The sequence below is a fragment of the Pan troglodytes genome, chromosome Y, assembly GCF_028858775.2.
Source record: "Pan troglodytes isolate AG18354 chromosome Y, NHGRI_mPanTro3-v2.0_pri, whole genome shotgun sequence".
Lineage (NCBI taxonomy): Eukaryota > Metazoa > Chordata > Mammalia > Primates > Hominidae > Pan > Pan troglodytes.
In genome coordinates, this window is record NC_072422.2 from 28,664,105 (window position 1) to 28,686,258 (window position 22,154).

Consider the following 22,154-nt stretch of genomic DNA (forward strand, 5'->3'; position numbering starts at 1 on the left):
ATATTTAAAGTTAATATTGTTATGTATGAATTTGATCCTGCCATTATGATGTTAGCTGGTTATTTTACTCATTAGTTGATGCAGTTTCTTCCTAGTCTCGATGGTCTTTACATTTTGGCATGATTTTGTAGTGGCTGTTACCAGTTCCTTTCCATGTTTAGTGCTTCTTTCAGGAACTCTTTTAGGGCAGGCCTGGTGGTGACAAAATCTCTCAGCATTTGCTTGTCTGTAAAGTATTTTATTTCTCCTTCACTTATGAAGCTTAGTTTGCCTGGATATGAAATTCTGGGATGACAATTCTTTTCTTTAGGAATGTCGAATATTGGCCCCCACTCTCTTCTGGCTTGTAGAGTTTCTGCTGAGAGATCTGCTCTTAGTCTGATGGGCTTCCCTTTGTGGGTAACCCGACCTTTCTCTCTGGCTGCCCTTAACATGTTTTCCTTCATTTCAACTTTGGTGAATCTGACAATTATGTGTCTTGGAGTTGCTCTTCTCGAGGAGTATCTTTGTGGCATTCTCTGTATTTCCTGAATCTGAATGTTGGCCTGCCTTGCTAGATTGGGGAAGTTCTCCTGGATAATATCCTGCAGAGTGTTTTCCAACTCGGTTCCATTCTCCCTGTCACTTTCAGGTACACCTATTAGACATAGATTTGGTCTTTTCACATAGTCCCATATTTCTTGGAGTCTTTGTTCATTTCTTTGTATTCTTTTTTCTCTAAACTTCCCTTCTTGCTTCATTTCATTCATTTCATCTTCCATCACTGATACCCTTTCTTCCAGTTGATCACATCAGCTCCTGAGGCTTCTGCATTCTTCACATAGTTCTCGAGTCGTGGCTTTCAGCTCCATCAGCTCCTTTAAGCACTTCTCTCTATTGATTATTCTAGTTATACATTCATCTAGATTTTTTTCAAAATTTTCAACTTCTTTGCCTTTGGTTTGAATTTCCTCCTGTAGATTGTAGTAGATTGATCGTCTGAAGCCTTCTTCTCTCAACTTACCAAAGTCATTCTCCATCTAGCTTTGTTCCGTTGCTGGTGAGGAACTGTGTTCCTTTGGAGGAGGAGAGGCACTCTGCTTTTTAGAGTTTCCAGTTTTTCTGCTCTGTTTTTTCCCCATCTTTGTGGTTTTATCTACTTTTGGTCTTTGATGCTGGTGATGTGCAGATGGGTTTTTGGTGTGGATGTCCTTTCTGTTTGTTAGTTTTCCTTCTAACAGACAGGACCCTCAGCTGCAGGTCTGTTGGAGTTTGCTAGAGGTCCACTCCAGACCCTGTTTGCCTGGGTATCAGCAGCGGTGTCTGCAGAACAGTGGATTTTCATGAACCATGAATGCTGTTGTCTGATTGTTCCTCCGGAAGTTTTGTCCCAGAGGAGTACCTGGCTGTGTGAGGTGTCAGTCTGTCCCTATTAGGGGGTGCCTTCCAGTTAGGCTGCTCAGGGGTCAGGGGTCAGGGACCCACTTGAGGAGGCAGTCTGCCCATTCTCAGATCTCCAGCTGCGTGCTGGGAGAACCACTGCTTTCTTCAAAGCTGTCAGGCAGGTGCATTTAAGTCTGCAGAGGTTACTGCTGTCTTTTTGTTTGTCTGTGCCCTGCCCCCAGAGGTGGAGCCTACAGAGGCAGGCAGGCCTCCTTGAGCTGTGGTGGGCTCCACCCAGTTCGAGTTTCCCAGCTGCTTTGTTTGCCTAAGCAAGCCTGGGCAATGGCGGGCCCCCCTCTCCCAGCTGCACTGCTGCCTTGCAGTTTGAGCTCAGACTGCTGTGGTAGCATCAGCAAGACTCTGTGGGCGTAGGACCCTCTGAGCCATGTGTGGGATATAATCTCCTTGTGCGCCATTTCCTAAGCCCGTCGGAAAAGCGCAGTATTTGGGTGGGAGTGACCCGATTTTCCAGGTGCCGTCTGTCACCACTTTCCTTGACCAGGAAAGGGAACTCCCTGACCACTTGTGCTTCCCAAGTGAGGCAATGCCTTGCCTTGCTTCAGCTCATGCATGGTGCGCTGCACCCACTGTCCTGCACCCACTGTCTGGCACTCCCTAGTGACATGAACCTGGTACCTCAGATGGAAATGGAGAAATCACCCGTCTTCTGCGTCACTCATGCTGGGAGCTGTAGGCCAGAGCTGTTCCTCTTTGGCTGTCTTGACTCCTCCCCCCACCTTTTTTTTCCTTTTGAGAAGGAGTCTCACTCTGTCACCCAGGCTGGAGTGCAGTTGCTCAATCTCCACTCACTGCAAGCTCTGCCTCCTGGGTTCAGGCCATGCTCCTGCCTCAGCCTCCCGAGTTGCTGGGACTACCTGTAAATTTAATTTGTATCTTTGTTTTCAAAAAGGATCTACAGATGGTGTTTTCTTTCAGTTTGTGCATGAGAAATTTTACCTACAGTTATATCTGAAGTATACTTGGACTGGACAACTTTCTTCCTTGTATAAGTATTACTTTATTTTACTATGGTACTAGCCCATTTGTTCCTGTTTTCTGTTTATGGTAGAATGGCCAGGTTTTGCCATTGCATGGTACATAGTGCCCCCTGCCCTTCCTCCCAAAAAACACACACACTCACACAGAGTTTATTTTCCTCAGAATTATATAGACATTGCTTTGTTAGCTTCATACACTAAGTTTAGTAGGGAGACATTTGGTAGCAATCATATTTTCTTTCCCATAATCAGTTTGCCTTTTTTACCTGGATGCCTGAAAAATGATAGTTTTCCCTTTGGAGTTCAGAAGCACAAGATACATTCCAGTGTTGCTTGTTCTTTTCAGTTATTCCTAGAACATAACCTGCCCTTTGTTTATTTGTTTATAGATTTTTCTGTTTAATTCCTTGATAGTTCTTTTTTTTTTTTTTTTAGACAGAGTCTCATTCTGTCACCCAGCCGGAGTGCAGTGGTGCAATATCAACTCACTGCAACCTCTGCCTCCCAGGTTCAAGTGATTCTCCTCTCTCAGCCTCCCAGGTAGCTGGGATTACAGGCATGCACCACCACGCCCAGCTAAGTTTTGTATATTTAGGAGAGACAGGATTTCTCCATATTGGCCAGTCAGGTCTTGAACTCCTGACCGCAAGTGATCCTTGATATTTCTAGTTTATTTCTTAACTTTATGGGTTTTTTTTCATATTTTACATTTTTGTTTTTAACTCTTTTCTATCCCCTTTCATCTCATTTCATTGTCTTACTATCTTGTCTTCATGCTCTTATATATAATTGTACTATCAGGAAATAGAACATGGACCACGTATATATCTCTTGTCACACATGTCTTTATTTACCATAAAATTGATGGGTATTACATGCATACTGATTTGAATAAGTCCTTTTCCAATATTTTCACATTCCTCTTAAGTCTCTAAACAATTAACTTTTATTATTACATGAAATTTTACATGCTTAATGATCATACTTTTATGACACTTAAATTATCTTTGTTCACAGGATTTCCTACTGGAGACCAATTTATACATTTTCTTTATATTTAGAGTATTAATATTCACACAGCATTTTCTCTGACCTATGCATATTTCTCTCCTTATTCCATTCAGTTAGTAAATTCTCATTAAACTATGATTAATGACCTAGAGAGAGACCTTGTGTACACATATCGTATATTCTCTAATTTATATCCTGACAAATAATATTTTTTAACCTAATCCAAGAGAATTATGGAAGATAATTAATAGACAGCATCAAAATTTGCCTTTGATACAAATAAACAAAGAACAGTTAAATAAAGCTCCTCTGTAAGACTCCTGTAGCAAATCCACACTACTCTAAGATGAACTTCATTTAATTATGTGTTGCAATTTCTTAGATGCAGATTCCAGTGCTTGCTGGAAATAGTAGGTTGGATTCTAGTGGCTGGACACACCGTAGAAAAATGTAGAGAATACCTTCTGTCTTTGGATCTCTTAAAAATTTTGTCAGTATGCCAGAAGAAATTTGAAATGTTCAAGGGTAAACTTGTAACAGTGGAAAAAAGACACAAATTACTTAACTCTTATTGAGTATGTATTGGGGGCCAACTATGCACAATAGTCTCTAGATCTTTGTGTGTGTTACTTCATATAATATTCATAATGTAACCTGTATTATTTCAAGATTATATACCTGTCCATAAACCTTGAGTGCAAAGATGAATATATTTGTTTCTATGATCCCCAAAATAATCATAAAAAACATTTTTGAATTCTTACCAAAAAGGAAAAAAATGAATATCCATACAAAACAACTCTCATATTGACTAGAAGATCTAAATTGTTGGGCTAATTATGATCATTCTCCTTTTCTGGTCATTGGGAACACATGCTTCATAACTGTTCTAGCTCACTGTCTTTGTTTATTATTTGTATTTACGTCTGCCCCAGTAGTTCAGTAAGTAATGAAGATAAGGAAGCATGGCTTCTGTTTTCCTGTCTCTCAAAGTTCAAGGATGTGGCAGTTGGCATATAGATAATTAGAATAACATATGAATAGAGGATCCAAACTTTATCTGACTCTTGACTCATGCTCTATTTTCATAGGTGAAGAATTATGAACTGAGTTGATTTCATTATATATGATGCAAACTAAGTCTTTGTGATTTCCAAGTTACCAAGCAGGAAACAAATATTTCTACTTGGAAATCTCAGCCCTGAGGCAGTGGCCAGTGATTTTGGTAACTAAGTATTTTCTTTCAGTGCGTATAATGTATACATTTTGTTGAAAGAAGAAAGTTGGCAAATACTACACAATTGTCACAAATCTGTTAGCATATTTCTTTGATTACTTAGATTTGAAACTAAATTTAGAACTTCAAAACTCAGTGAAGTAAAACACATCTAACAGCTAACAGAAAAATGAACTGTAAAAGAGAGTATGAGAAAAAACCTTGAGAATTGATGATACTTTAAATGCTTGTAAAGTTTCTTTTTAATTACTTAGCTTCAAATTTGTCATAACTCAATAATGACACCATGACTTTTCTTCTAAGCTTTAAAGTTCTTAAATTGAAAAGTAATTTTAGGACAGCCAATTCATGTCATTTTCACATTTTATAAATGATTAGTAACTAACAAATATCTTTATCTTATACCTACAATTGCAATTCAAAACTTGAAATTATACTTTTTCTAGCTAGTATTTCTACCATTTTCCTTTTGTTAATTAATCTAAGAAAAGAACAGGCATTTAATTGTATTTAACTTGTAATGAAGTACTGTTGCTTTGTCATCCATTAAATTTGCAATATCAGAAAGATTATTGTCACTACCAAACAATAGTATTTGGTGCTGCACACATTCTCATAGTATAAAAACTTTCTGTCCATTTTATTTATTTATTTTAATTCTGGTAAAATGCAAATAATATAACATTTGCTGTCTTAACTCTTACATATATTTTAATTCAACATTGTTTGGGAAAAAGAACCATGTGAGACTGTGGAGAATAATTTACGTTGAAATTGTAGTTACCTGGGATTACTTGGATATTCCCTTGTGAAGTTATGTTTTGAGTCTTCAATGGCATTTCCAGTCATCATCAACATGAGAATCATAGACTAAAATTAGTGAACTAGCTATCTTTTTGGAAAAGAGTTAGAAACATTTGTCCTCCCAATCTCCCACCTCCCATTAGAGACTTTGATGATGGTGAGGTGGTTTTCTTTTCTTTTCTGTTTTCTTTTCTCTGCTGCTCTTTTTTGTTTTCTTTTCTCTTTTTTCCTTTTTTTTTTTTTTTTTTTTTTAAGATGGAGTCTCTGTCATCAGGCTGGAGTGTAATGGTGCAATCTCAATTCACTGCAACCTCCACCTCCCGGGCTCAAGCAATTCTTCTGCCTCAGTATCCTGAGTAGCTGGGATTACAGACATGTGCCACTGCACCCAGCTAATTTTTGTATTTTTAGTAGAGACAGTGTTTCACCATGTTGCCCAAGCTGCTCTTGAACTCCTGACCTCAGGTGATCCACCCACCTCGGCCTCCCAAAGTGCTGCCACCCAGGATTACAGATGTGAGCCACCATGCCTGGCCTTGTTTTGTTGTTTAATTAATATACCTCTACCATTGTGTGAAATACTCTGGTTAATATCGCAAATCTTTCACCATGTCTTTCCTAGATAACCCCCTGTCTCCAGGGTACCTAGGTGCCACCAGACACCTATCTGACTAAAAAGTCATGCTCATTTAGCAGTGAGGAGTAGCTGGCAGCATGCTGGCAGGTTTAGTAAGTGTAACCTGGTGGTAGGGAGTTATATTCAACTACTATTGAGAAGCAACAGCAATACATGGGCAGGACTTACCAGATGTTTTCCAGGTGTTGCCAAGGCATTACCAGGCAATGGTAGGGATGACCCAGTGTTACCCAGGTGTCACGATGGTGCAGAGCCATATTTAGTCATCAGGGAGGAGCAGCAGGCAGCACACAGGCGAGTGTTGCCAGGTATCGTCCAGGTGTAACCCAGGTGTTTCCAGATGTTACCAGTAATGAGCCCTGGTTAGGGATCACTGTGGAGCATCATGCAGAATGCTGGTAGTGAGCTGCATGATGTTCCTATTCTCCCCCTGGACTTCTGTTCACCAAAGCCACCACATTTATTTCTTATATTCCTAACCCTGTTGTGACATCACATAAACAGAAAGTGTCCTCCTTGCTCATCTTCCACTTCCAACGTTGGGGAACCATGGCATTTGCATTGGTTCAGGTAGCCTGAATTGTTGTCACAAATGGAGCTTGACATGTACAATTGTTCAAAACATGCATACTTGCTTCTTTGCCCATGGAGCACTTTAAGGCACAATTCCCGGCAGGGTGCTGTCTTCCTCCATGCGGGCAGACAGTATCCTGGCATCTCTCCTCTTGTGGCCCCACCAGTCTCTACAGCTGTGGCGCCACCCACATCTTGCTAATAAGAACATGGGGGTGCCACCCCCTACCACCTGCAAGCCTTGGTCCACAGTGGCACAGAAGTTTGCTGATTACATTCCATTCATGACAACATGGCCGCCCCTAGGTAGAAGAAAGGCAGTGAAATTTAACCTGGCTGTGCACAGATGTTCCACATGAAAATGCATTTTGATAGGAGAAAATGCCACTTTGATGGGATAAAAGAAAACGAACACATCTATTTTGTCAAACATTCAAGAAGACTTCATGTGTCTTTAATGGAATAGTAGTTATCATGGAAACCATCTCCCATAAGGATAAAAGGAGGCTTGGGGTAAAAGTTAAAGTTATGGTGTTCATCTTTTCTGCTATCTTCTATAAAGCAAAAAGGTAGTTAAGGTTAGGGCTGGGGCTTGTGGAGCTGTCTTGACTGTTGTCTTCCTTAAGGAAAAAAGAGGGCAAGAGCACAGAGAACATCCTTCCTCTTTCTTTCCCTGGGTGGGGCAGCTTTTAGAAGTCTCAGCAACTCCTCCATTCCATGGCAGAAAGAAGCCATTATCTTCTGATTGCAGGGATAACCAAATGCTTTTTCTAACCATTTTTTCCTAATGAAAAAGAGGCATTTGAAAAGTGGCTCTTTGACATTACTCACACTTTTTAAATAATACATTCCTCTAATAAGTCCAGGGTATGCTATTCTCACTAATGGTTGGTAGATTCTGGGCTCAACCAAAATGTCCTCAGCAAGATGCTGTTCAAATCCCAACTATTTTACAGATAACATAGGTGTGGGCTGATTTTTAAACCAGATTCACATTCTTTTACTGCACAACTGATTGACAATTTCATATTCACAATAAAGACTGGAAATTTTTGAAATATGTTCAATTAGGAGGCCTAGACAACTGTACTATATAATACCAACAAATATGTTACCATTGTAGAACTGTAAAGTTTTACAGAACTACTGTTATTTTGATGAATATTAATATATATGAAAAAATAACCAGGTGTGAAGGCTCATGCCTGTTATCCCAATGGCTTTGGGAGGCCTAGGCATGAGGATTGCTTGAGGCCAGGACTTGAGACCACCCTATGCAACATAGCAAGACCTGATCTCTATGAAAAATAAAAATTGGCTTGGGATGGTGGTTTGTGCTTTTAGTTCTATTTTGCTGGGAGGCTGAGGCAGGAGGATTCCCTGAGACTGGGATTTCAAGGCTGCAGTGAGCTATGATTGCACCACTGCACTCCAGCCTGGTGATAAGGCGAGATCTTATCCATAAAAAAAAGAAAGAAAGAAAGAAAGAAAAAATTAGGGAGAGTGGCTTGTTATAAAATGAAAATACATGTAGTCTATAGAATCCAAAAAGGGCCCTCAAGTTGTACTGAACAGGTTATTTATAATCAGTTTTTTTGACAAACATCTTGGAACCAAGGTGGAATATGTGATCTGTGAATGTGAGTGCATATACACAGTGTGTGTGTGTTGCATACAATATAAAATAATCACTCATGGATTATATTCCTTTGAGGAATCAGCATAAATTGTCACTTTGATAGGAGAAAACCAATATATGTATTTTGTCAAACATTCAAGCAAAAGCTTGATGGGAAAAAAATGTAGAACTTCCTTTCAGATGCCTTGGAAATCAGACTTTGTGTCTTTAATGGAATATTTTTTAAAAAATTCTTCTTTGACTTAGCCTCTCTCCCCCAAGGAGAACTATGAATGCTTTACCAGTTGTGAGTTCCTCAAATACACCCTGTTGGTGAAGCAGGGGGACTGTCCAGCTCCTGAGAAAGCCAGTGGATTTGCGGCCTCCTGCGTTGAAAGCTGCGAAGTTGACAATGAGTGCTCTGGGGTCAAGAAATGTTCTTTGAATGGGTGTGGACCCACCTACCAAGTACCCAAGACTCTGTACAAAGATAAGGGGCATTACTGGGGGTGTGAAGAGACATGCAGTGCCACAGAAATCTGTGTGTGCCTAGGGAAGGGTGTCCATTGTAAGTGTGAAAAGTCCACAAAACATAAAATCTTAAGAAAATGTATTTTATATCATATACAGAATCTTAACATATTCATGGACCCATAAATATTAGCCATATTAACTCGACTTGGGGTAGAGCAAGTCATTCATATTAATTCTTTTTAATTTGACATATGCGATGGACAGCAACAATTCAGGAAGGTTTTTGTCTTTATTTGTCTTTTCTCTAGTCAGACTGATTCAAGTAAGCTCTACTGGGTACATTGGAGTAATAAATTGATTGAAATCCCTGGAAAATAGGCTGGGAGATGCACACTTGAAAAATGCACTATAAATATAATGGTGTTGTGCTTTTTCTGCTGATAGAATCCAAGAACACTAGTGTCATTGTACAGATCTTAACTATTTTGATTAGTACCTTGAGATTCTAGACAATGGAGTTCAATTTATCAAACAGCTTAGCAGATGCAATAGTTTATATTCAAAAGCCATTTCTAGAGCACTTAGCTCCTTAATATCAAGTGCTACTTGTCATTTTCTGTAAGTGGGACTAAGCTCTTTTTTTTTTTTTTTTCCCGAGATGGAGTCTCACTCTGTTGCCCAGGCTGGAGTGCAGTGGCACGATCTGGGCTCTCTGCAAGCTGCACCTCCCAGGTTTAAGTGATTCTCCTGCCTCAGCCTCCCGAGTAGCTGGGACTACAGGCACCCACCACCATGCCTGGCTAATTTTATGTATTTTTAGTGGACATGGGGTTTCACTGTGTTAGCCAGGATGGTCTCGATCCCCTGACCTCATGATCCACCCTCCTCGGCCTCCTAAGTGCTGGGATTACAGGCATGAGCCACCGTGCCTGGCCTAACCTCTTTTTTTTTCTAGTTGAGACGGTGTCTTGCTGTGTCTGTCTCTCAGGCTAGAGTGCAGTGTGCAGTGGCACAGCCTCAGCCCACTGCAGCCTCCCCATCCCAGGTTCCAGAGATTCTCCTGCCTCAGCCTGCCAAGTAGCTGGGACTACAGGCATGCCCTACCATACCCAGGTAAGTTTTGTGTGTGTGTGTGTGTGTGTGTGTGTGTGTGTGTTTTGTTTTTGTTTTTGTTTTTTTAGTAGAGATGGATTTCACAATGTTAGCCAGGCTTGTCTTGAACTCCTGACCTCAAGTGATCTGCCCGCCTCAGCCTCCCGAAGTACTGGGATTACAGGTGTGAGCCACCACATCTGGCCAGGACTAAGGTCTTTTAAAAGCCAAGCTGATTCCATTGTATTATGTATAGTTTGACATACAATCAAAATACACTATGACATATAACGTTTTGTTAATTTTTTGGGTCTCATAAAGAGTAATATAGAGCAGCAGTCCCCAGCCTCTTTGGCAACAGGGACTGGTTTCTTGGAAGACAATTTTACCTTGATGGGGGGAGGCGGCAGGGGATGGTTTGGGATGATTGAAACACATTACATTTATTGTCCATTTTATTTCTATTATTATTACCTTGTAATATGTAATAAAATAATTATACAACTCACCGTAATATAGAATCAGTGGGGGCCCTGAGCTTGTTTTCCTGCAACTAGATGGTCCTATCTGGGGGTGATGGGAGACCATGATAAATCATCAGGTATTAGATTCTCATAAAGAGCACACAACCTAGATCTCTCACATGTGCAGTTCACAATAGAGTTTCCGCTTCTGTAAGAATCTAAAGCTACTGATGATCTGACAGGAGGTTCATGTGGTAATATGAGTGATGAGAAGAGGCTGTAAATATGGATGAAGCTTTGTTCACTCACCCACCACTCATCTCCTGCTATGTGGACTGGTTCCTAACAGACCACAGACTGTTAGACCACTACTCAGAGGCCCAGGGGCCGGGGACCCCTAATATAGAGTCAGTCAGCAGGCAGTATTCATTAAAGTACAGAGATTAATAGATGCCTCTCCCTCTTTGTGTCTTTCACACACATATGCCAAATCCATATTGTTTCTAAATACTGGTAGTCTTTTAAAAAATGTGTGTAAAGCAGTATTCATCAATACCAGCTTTGAGTTATGTGCTGGCTGCCTATTTTTGGGAGTCCGTGTTACTCTAACACTCATGCACATCTCTTAGAAGTTAGGTATTTATCCTATCTTCTTTTAGCTCTCACTTGGGAATATTCTTCTCTGAAATCTATGTAATTCATCCAGTGTTTTTTCTTTATTATTGGAAACATGCCATAAGTAGTGTGTCTCACATTCTAAATAATCGCTGCTTTTCTATTCTTACCAAGTAATATTTCTTTAATAGTTTTAAAGTTTTATTGTGTTCATGCCTCTTTCTTTAAACTACAGCAAATCACTTTTGCAAAATTTAAAACCATCTAACTTCTAAAGCATCTGTCATTATGAAATCTTATTTGTCATTACAGATTATGCTATGTATGAGTAGCATTCACCATAAAAATAGGATGCTTTTGGAATGGTCTTTTTAAAACCAGTTGTAAAACCTGTAGTGTTTTAAAGAGATAATATAAATTAAAATATGCATGTTTGTAAAAGGATTGAAGAGTTAGTATGAATTTCAATTCTGCCTGTTTCACTTGAAAATAAAGGGAATACTGTAGAAAGGACCGGAATAAATGATTAAGTATAAAAAGACACTTTCAGTGTAAAACTACATTTAACAAAACTGGATGGACTTTTGTTAAAGTACTGAAGTCATTCTTCTACAACAAATTAGCTCTTAGATTTTTGTGGCGAGAGAGAGATAATCAATGGGAATCAGCTACAAATAGAATAAACAGACTGTTGACCTGACAATGACTTTTGCGTAATGAAGACCATCAAGTCAATAGATTGTTGTTTTGCCAAGAAGATATATATGTGCAGGTAGATATTTTTCTCTTGCTTTCTTCAGCAGCCCCTCAAGGAAGGCTGGTTTCCATGTCCTGGGACCTTTGACACTGGCTCTGAATATGTTAGTTTGTGTAAAACGAGGGCAAATAGAGCCCATAGCAACTCCTTCACCATCTTAGCTAATGAGCCACTTGAAGTCCCTGTTGCCATTCCCAACCTGGAGTCCAGCTGCTTCTTCACTCTCAGAAGAGGAGAGGAGGTCAGATATCCCCAAGCCCCAGGGAATATGTCCATTCCAACCCATTGCTTGGCTTTGCGAGGAGAAAACCTGTGTGCAGTCATCACAGAAACCAATCTTGCAATCTTAGGATACTCGTGATCACTGTCTTTCCTACTTCCAAGATACCTTCTTATTGCTCCAAACAAACTAATGTGAAATAAGATTCCCCCCTTCTCTCTGTCTCCGCTAGATTCTGTGTCATTGCTTTCCTTGATAAGAGTGAGAGTCATGGTGTGTTGAGATTAACTAGTCCTGCTCTCTGTTTACAGCTGCTGAAACTGAGGTTGCAGGCTATGCCTAAGTGATTTTGGTAGTAGGTAGCAGAAATAGATTTAACATCTGTTCTTACTTGGGCTAGCTCTCCTGTCACTTTTATTTTGAATCTATGGAGCCCTAATGAAAACGTTCACTGAGCATAATTGCATTATTATATGATAGGCCAACTAAGGTCTGGTACAGTGGCTCACCCCTTTAATTCCAGCACTTTGTGAGGCTGAGGCAGTAGTTCAGGAGTAGCCTGAGCAAGATGGCAAGACATTGCCATCTCTGCAAACATAATAAAATTAAACAGGCATGGTAGCATGTGCCTGTAGTCATAGCTACTTGGCAGGCTGAGATGGAAGGATCACCTGAGCACAGGAATTCAAGGTTTCACTGAGCCATGATCATGCCACTGCACTCTAGTCTGGGCAACAGAGTAAGACCTTGTCCCAAAATATATCTATATCTATTACATATCTGTTTCTCTAATAGGCCAACTAAAAGATTTGTCAATATAGAATATTTTTAATCTAAAAAATTACTACTTTCTGAATCATTTTAGGCTAGTGAATATGTGGGATTGTTTTACATTGTAGAGATGAAGTGTATAAAACTAGATACAGAGTGTGCTATATGGAGAACCAAATTCTATGGGACAGATTGAAAACCTGAAGTTCCTCCTTAGCTTCTCATTTATTAATTAACATGTATTAAAGTGTTGTTGAATAGTGCTGTTTGGAGATTCAAAATAACATTTTCTTAACATTTTCCATGGTTTACATTTGTTTGTTTTTTTGAGATGGAGTCTTGCTCTGTCACCCAGACTGGAGTGCAATGGCGCAGTCTTGGCTCACTGCAACTTCTGCCTCCTGGGTTCAAGTGATTCTCTTGTCTTAGCCTTCTGAATAGCTGGGATTACAGGCACACACCACCACACGTGGCTAATTTTTTGTATTTTTAGTAGAGATAGGGTTCCACTATGTTGGCCAGGCGGGTCTCAAACTCCTGACCTTTTTATCTGCCCACCTCAGCCTCCCAAATTGCTGGGATTATAGGTGTGAGCCACCATGCCCACCCACTGGTTTACTTTTAAAAGGGGCTGCTGTCACATGCATGGAGAAGTATTGGCGCATTTCAGTTGAATACATGTTCATGGAGTGCCTACAATTTGCTGTCATCTGTAATTGGCATTGGGGTGCAAGTATACATGTGACACCAGCCTCCACATGGTCCAGTAGTTTATTACTGAGATTGTCATTAGCACAATACTCTTTAAGTGGGCAGATTGTTTTCCTAACCTTTAAATATATTGTCATTTACCAACCTCTGTACTGTGTTTACTTTTATTACTTATTGAAGTAATATTTAAAAATATTTTTAAATTATAAAAACCCATACATACTTTCTGTTTAGTCTGCTGTATTTGTCAAAGGGTAAATGGAAAGTACTGATTTTATAGCTTCAAGAGCTTTATATACTGGTCTCTTGAGTTTTTAAAAGCAATGAGTGTCCTGAAATGATCAACAAAATTCCATATTATATATGTGTGTGTGTATGTATGTGTGTGTGTATATAAACATATACATATTTTTTGAGACAGAGTCTCACTCTCGTTGTGCAGGCTGGAGGGCAGTGGCACAATCTCAGCTCACTGCAACTTCAGCCTCCTGGGTTCAAGTGATTCTCCTGCCTCAGGCTCCCAAGTAGCTGGGATTATAGGCATATACCATCACACCTGACTAATTTTTGTATTTTTAGTAGAGATGGGGTTTTGCCATGTTGGCCAGGCTGGTCTTGAACTCCTGATCTCAAGTAGTCCATCTGCCTTGGCTTCCTGGAGTTCTGGGATTACAGGCATGAGCCATCGCACCCAGCCTCCTATTATATTTGAGCACTGAATTTGAGTTACACCATAAGAACCGCGCTTGACCGATGGCTGGAAGTAAGTTAATCTTCATAGACTAGTGTTATAGTTTAAAACAAAGAGCAGAGATCCTTTCTTTTACTTTTTAAATAAAATTATTAGCATCAAAGTGAAGGGTTGGAAATATTAACATGATTGGAGATGCCTGCTGGTACTAGTTCTATGAAATGCAAACCTTCATATAGTTGTAGAAAGTTTAAAAGGCTTATCTTCTACAGGTAGAACACAAATGAGTGCATTTGGGGGCACTTCCTTTTTCCTTTCTATTTCTATTACTTTCTAAGTCTATTTTATGGCTTGGTGAGACAATCTTTCTTCTAGAGGGTGTGTGTTTTACTATTTTGCTGCCAAATCCCATGGCCTCCCTTGGCTTCTAACTGTGGCAAAAATGGTTTGGGCAGGGAGAGAGAAAAGTTAAAAAATTTTACAAATATAAAGATTGAGACTAATTTGTGGCTTGCAGTTATGTATATCTTCCTTTGATGTCAATCTGTTTATTTTCAAACAGACCTGATCATAGAGTTTATTTAATATTTCCACAAATAATCAATATGTAAAATATTTAAACTTCATTTGTATAAATAGATTCAGTTGTATAATGAACCCAATTGTATAAGTGGATTTATACAACTTCTCACAAATAAATTTTCAACAATTTTGAATTAAGTGGCCCAATACCTTAATGTGTTATAAATACAAATTCTAGGTTCTAATTACCTTTATAAGAGATATCAAGTGGTGATTAAATCACTGTAACAATAGATCTTGCTACATTTTAATATCATTTAGACTCATGATAAAAAATTAATATTAATAGTAAAATCTCACAATGAGTATGCAACTGTGGATTGCTTATCCTAATTGATTTTTCTATTCATATATTTTCAGCATTTTAAAAAAGCATTGGCTTTCTGCTCTTGATTTCACAGAATTTTTTTTGCATTTTAAAGAAAAAAAAGTGGATGTTACATATTGCACGTGCCATATAATAATGTCTGTAAATTTTTCAACAGAATAGTTTAGATTTCAGATGACTAATTTGTCCAAAAATAATTTTAAAGAGAAAAATGCTAATCATTTACATAATAGAAAATATATTGAGAAGAGATCCAGTCTACACATCTGGTTATGCAGTTGGGATGCTGGTTCAGCCATTGAGTACTGTGTGTACCGGCAGTGAGGGCTGGAGGTCTTGAGAGGGGCTGAGCCTCATCTGCTCACAATTCTAGCAGAGTGCCAGAACTACTTCCAATCAAAGGAGCCAACTGACCTTATTGCAAAGCAGGTGGACCATTTCTTAACATGTGTATTTCAGGGTCATGCTTCATTATAATTAAAGAGATTTTTAAATGAAGAAATTTGAACAGACATCACCCTTGTGCTCAATACATTTGTTTAAGGCTGTTGGTCCGTAAGTGCCATTCAAGATTAAAACCTTACTGCGAGGGGATTGGGCTGCTTGGGCTGGCTTCTGGTGAGTTAAGGTTTCTTCATAGGCTAGAGTATTTACTGTAGCTGTATTTACTCTAGAGGATTACACACGGGAAAGCCAAAGAGCAAAGTAAATTCTGAAGTCTCAGAGAATGTGCTCTATTAGTCTGAAGAACTGGTCATCTTTTTTTTTTTTACTGTACACCAAAGAATCAAGGAAATAATGAAATGTTATCTGAGGCTACTATCTCTCTTCTTATCCACATACCCCTTCTGTAGAACTATTTGTCTGGCATCTGCTGGCCAACGTTCAATGCAAGAATGATACTAAATGATCACTTTGTTAAGATTTGTTTTTCATCACTCTGAACAAATTTTAATGGCTTTTTTCTTGACACAAAATATAGAGAGCTACTTCTATTAAAACCAATAATCAATTAACTTTAGGATTTCTATCCTATCAGGAATTGATCTTTTATTTATTTTTGTAATGAGTTAGTCTATGGTCAATGCAATAAAAATGTTCTATCTTGTAAACATTTTGGCATTGCTTTATTTTCTGGTATTTATTTTTGTAAAAAGCAGAGCGAATGTACGTGTGAGTAACAGGACCACACTGGAAAAGAGATCTGAGTTGCTTGAAACAATATATGATAAATATGGCAGTACAAAATAACTATGATAAATCTTCACCCTTCCCTTGGTGACTTTCAAGCAGAGTAGGGATTATCATTTTTGCAATGGTTAGCATAAATATTGCACTAGTCTCTTATTTCCACATATTCTTGAAGGAAGAGTAAGAAAATAAGTTTTGCTATTTGTTCAGCAAATATAGGCTGTTCATTGAACATTTGCTATTGCAGAGGTTTCTCTTCTGGGACATTGTGAGGTGTGGGAATGAAGGAGACATGGTTTTTGACCTATGGGGGCTATGGCTTAATGGGAAAACTGGCATCATTAAATGACTTTGCTGCAGCAAGAAGCAGTTAAACGCATGTCTTGACAGTTAGAGGTTCAGCATTGAAGGGGTCAAAAGAATAAAGCCTTTATTTCTGATTGAGAAATTTAGAGGATGTGTCACAGAGTGGTGGCATTTTTTCTGAGCCTGGAAATATTCAAGGTCTTTAGTTAGAAAGCAGAAGGCAAGACATTTCAGAGTGAAAAAAAAATAAACACCACAAACAGCCCATGGTTTTATGAAGTACCTGGCAATGTGTTTCTAGGAAAGCTGGGTTTGTAGATAATATCTGTGACAAAAATTAAACAGATACTGGGAGGTAGACTGACAAATAAAATGGTAGCCAATCATGAAGATGGATGCCTTGAAGGGGATGTCAAGAAGTTTCTCTTCATTCTATAGAGAATAGGATACAATGAAAGAGTTTGGGAAACTGAAGGAGAGAACCTCACTTCTACTTTAGAAAAATAACCACAAAGTACCAATAAGGGGTCATTAGTGAAAGAGATTCAGGTGCAGGGAAATAGGTTGAAAGGCTGTTGTGAAGGTCAGAACAAGGAGGGGAGTAAAGTTGGGTGACCACCATGGCGACACAATGATTTGTGGATTCTTGAAAATGTATTATGCAGTAAAACAACTAAATGTTGTTAGCTTCAAGAACATATCAAAAAGATTCTAAGATCCCTTAGCCATTCTAAAGAATAAAGTTGTCATAAAGATAGATATCCCAGTAGAAGGGACATATCTGGGACAGAAAAATTGAGCAGGCAGGTGGAAAAGATGGTCTGCAGCTTAGCCAGGGATTAGGGATAGATTGGAGAAACATTTGCTTAGTAGCAATATGCTAATTATCCAAGTCAAGGTACCCCCATTGCTATGATTATGCACTGAGAAGAAAAGTTTAGGATACAAGCTTGAAAGAAATGCATGTCATGGCAGAACAGGAGTCAAAGATTGACTTGGTGAAGTCCCAGATCCACCAAGAAAGCTGAGGATCTTAGAAGAAAAATATCCAAAGGATTTGCATATCTATCAAAACCACTTCTTTCTTCTGTCTCTCTGTGTGGCCTTTTCTATTATGAAATGTAGAAAGAAGCAGGTATTTCAGAGAGAAAACTGAGATCAGATCGTAGCCCCAGGCAACTTATTTAATCTTCCTTAGACTCAAATATCTCCCATTCAATAAGTAGATAATTAAGCTTTTACCCACTTCACAAATTCACAGTAAGGATCAGGAGAGACAAATTTATTGTAAATTAAAGGTTGCTACTCGGCCATGACCCATCAGCAATAAAAAAGGAGAATGCAGTAAGTATGGTAAACATTTTCTCTAAAAAATATTTTTTGAAAATCAGCGACTTTGACCATATATAAATATGCTTTTTAAAAATTATTCAACTCCATCCATCTAAATCTTTGATGACTGTAAAATTTTTCTAAACCAGGCTTACCGTGAATTAAGATCAAAATGAAAGAGGAGTTGAAATTCAGCCATGTCACCAGCATGTATCAAACATTATTTGCATTTTGTGTTTGCACATTTTCCAGTTTCTTCTGCTTTTAAACTTAGAAAATAGAAGAAGAAATCAAGCATTGTTAAATAGCCTTTCAAATGAGTTTTCATTGCTTTCAGCAAATGACCATTGTGGACAGAAAATGATATTAATGGTAATTGGTGTTCTTGTTGTTGATGGCATTCACCATCATGGTGACATAGATTCTATCTTATTCATTTAGTTTTGCATATTCCATTAGTATTACCAATTTCTTAACAAATTCCCTTTCAGAAATGTCTGCTATTTTGAACTGTGGTTCTTCAATATATCAGTTGCCAGACAACTTACATGTACAGAAGGTGAGAAAGAAATCAGAATGATTAACTGCTTTAAAATGAGACACCTATGAGAAACTTTTGGAGCAGTGCACTCACTCATGCAAAATCCAAACATTATAAATTCATTATTTTCCATTAAGACTATGGTGGAGTGCTTGAGCAGTCATTGCAGAATCTAAAAGACTTGAGCTTTGAAAATCACTCAGGAGATTTCACATGAAGAGATTTCACTTTGCAGCGTTTTCTTTCCTTAAATGGAAAACTCCCTGAGAAAGAAGGAAGATCAAATCTGGAAACCATGTTATAATGACCTTAGAATGTATCAGTAGACACAGAGCATGTTAAAAAATGGGAAAATGACTTGAAACGCTTTATAGTGATCTCATAGTGTTAATTCCATGTTAACCTCAAGTGAAACAACCTTGTAACATGATTTATTCAGAAGAATGCACATGAAATGACTGCTGTAGAGATTACCAAGGAATAAATCACTTGTTCAGAATCAGGAATCAGTTTATACTCTCTAAAAAAAAAAAAAAAAGAAAAAGAAAACTTAAAACAAAAAGGAGCAAATAGCTGAATGGAGTGTCAGAAGACTTCAGAAGTGAAACCCTGTATGAAGAGGCCACTTTTATGAAAGGAAATCTCAGTTGTCATCAGATCGGATTCATCTCTTCCAGATTTGTTCTTCCTCAGCTTATACTTTGAGTTACATGCAGATTGTTTTAATTGATATTGTCCTGTTTCAGGTGTCCCCCTGAAGCCCAGAGAAGGGTTACGATTTACAGAACTGCCGTCTGGACAGCTGGAGGTAAGTGGTCCTCCAAATTCCATATTCCTATTGAGCCTGTGATGTTTGTGGTACGAAGAAGGTGGAATTATGGAATCCATCCTAGAGAAGACAATGTCACTCATTGGCAGACAGTGGTACAGGTAAAAGCTTCATATAGACTTTGATTTTCATCCTGGAGGTAGTGTCTGCTACATACCTCTGCACATAAAATTAACTTGCTATGCCTCAAAATAGCTTGACTACAGAAATTACTTACTCAGATACGGAATAAACAATATAATGGTCTGCTAAAGAGAGGATGAGTTTCACAGATACAAACGAATATGCTCAGAGGCTCAACCATTGGAATAATTTCTCCGAAATATACATAGAAGGTAGATAATTTTATAATGTGTTCACATGTATTTTCTCCAAGAACCACATTTCCCTCAGCCAAACTCAAAGCCAATTAGAGTAAGGGAAATGAAACTTTATGAGGACTAATTTGATATTTAATCATCTAAATGCCTTCTCTTCTGTTTCTCCTGCCTTTATTCCTTTATCCCACCCAGACTTAAGGAGCATGGGGTAAGATTTGTATTACAAAATTACTTATTGGGACATAGCCAGCAGCCCATAAACCTTCACCAGTGATTTCTTCTTTGTCTTAGTCAGCTTAAAAACTGATACACCATCTGCATGGCAACACTCCCAGAGTTTATCTTAACACTGCGTCTTCGTCTTCTGTCTTGTTGATGAGAAAAGCGAAATGTTCTTTATCTTCTTTCTTTTTACGAGCCGTTAAAAGCACAACCAGCTGCTACTTGCTGCCTCCCACCACATGCACACACACACACACAGACACACACACACACACACACACACAAGAAACCATACATGGATGTAAAAAGTAACAGATTCTGAATATGAAACTGTTCCATACATTTAGACAATGAAAATGCCTTCCCACATTTATGTCTATAGGAAAAAATTGTCACCTTAAGTTAATTAGGTCATTTTTTTACAAGGACTAGATTCCTATATGTTTGTTAGTAAATGAAAAATAAATGTCATTATTTAGGTGTTTGCAAGAAGAATATTTTCTAAATAGCACTATCTCAAAGGGGTTAAGCACTAAAATAAAACAATGTAAAAACCCTAAAATAAGTAAGAAGTTTGATGTAAAACAACAACAACATTAAATTAGAAAAAAAAACCTGGTCAAATCAATTCAGTAATTCTATTCTATACTTATTTTATAAAAAAACTTTGCTTCAATAAAACATAAAGCTACTCAGAATACAGCCTGAAATTCCATTTGATTTACATGCCATACTTTCCTAAATCATGGTACAGATTCATTTGAAATTTTTCCAAATTAGTTGAAGATTTATGAAAATAACTGAAAATAAGATAATCTCTTTTGTCTCCAAAAGATTTTTGGAAAGACAAAAGCTCTTTTATTGTTGTTGTTGTTATTATTTTATCCTGTTAATGCCACATATAATACCTCCTTGTCTGCTAAACACTGTAGATACCATGCTGACGTTAAGCTTTTTAAATTCACAGCTGAAACTAAATGATGAAGTTGAAACTGTTTTCTCAAAGTCTGCCAAAGCAGGTAGAAAGTTACATGTAAGAGTTCATATTCTTCCTTTGTTCTCAGAAATGTTATTTTAGATATTGATGTAAACATGACAGTCGTTTTCATGTTCTTATAAGCTGAGGTTGTTATAACCTCAGTTATTATAAACAGAAGTGTAGGAATGTATAAATCCAATCCTGTTTCCCTAGTTTCATCCAAAGAGCAAGTTGAGTTCAGCACCTGGTGTAGATGAAGGCACAGACTGTAGGTGGTTATTTTTTGGAATTCAAGGCAAAGGTTTTCAAGATCCTACCAATGGAAATTAAACACGGAACATTGTTGAAAGCAGGTATATAGTATGAAGACTATTAAAGTTATTTGATATCTTAAAATTGTAGCACTAGAGACAGCAAAACCTACTGATCTTCCCCACTGTCATTTTTCCCCTTTTGGGCATTTTATTGAACAAATACATGCTAACACATTTCACCCTTTATGATCAAGACTGGTTCTTCACAGACATTACGTGATTTACTCAAAGGTTTTTTTAAACAGTGGCTCAGGTTATAATTTACTTCCAGAAATTGTTAGTGGTCTTTAAGCATGTGGGTTGTTATAGCTATTTTTATAATTATATTTGGCATGTGAGTTAAAATAATATTTTCTTTCTGTAACCTGGAGGTGATTTCATCTTCTTGTCTATAATGTAATAATGGCTACTCATAAATATTCTCTGTTGATTGAATCGCTCAAATGCTGTAATTAATCACCAGATTTACAAATAGCCCAAGCTCTTGTCATGAGATTTTGACTTCAAGAGATGTTTAATTCTTTGGGGTGAAATATAAGTGATTCCTTGATCCCTGACAGCTCTCTTCATAACTGGGCATGATAAGCAGCGCTTATCAGAAGGAAGACAGGCTCAGCTGCACTGGCTGATAGGTTAGTGTATTTTTCTAAACAGATCCAACCAACATGTGAGAATAAAAGGTGACATGTTTTCTGTGCTCTGTGAAATGTCCCCTCAGACCACAGACCAGTGAGTTCAACTGACTGACATAAGACCCAACTGATGGTACCAGTTTCGAGTGGCTGCTGTGAATGTGCATGGAACTCGAGGCTTCACTGCCCCCAGCAAACACTTCTGTTCTTCCAAAGGTCAGTCTTAAATACATACATACATGGAATATAGATTCACTGTCACCATGTTCATATTTATGAACCCTGTCTTAAGACTCAACAGGTGGCTTTGCTGTTTTAAAGAATGGGACCAGATGTGTTTGAAGGTACTGTGCACATTTATGGTTAAGGACAACTTGAAATTTTGCCTGCAGTATGTCACAGAAGATAACATAAGGGAGTTTTTTTTTTAAAAACTTTGAAGTGGCGGGGGGTTTTCATTATCAACATCTGTTGAGTTTTTCG

The 22,154-nt window shown here is 38.2% G+C and overlaps 1 pseudogene; it reads left to right on the top strand.

The window, feature by feature from the left end:
- Nucleotides 1-22,154, top strand: part of LOC112209235 (anosmin-1-like) — a 184,898-nt pseudogene that overhangs the window by 97,118 nt on the left and 65,626 nt on the right.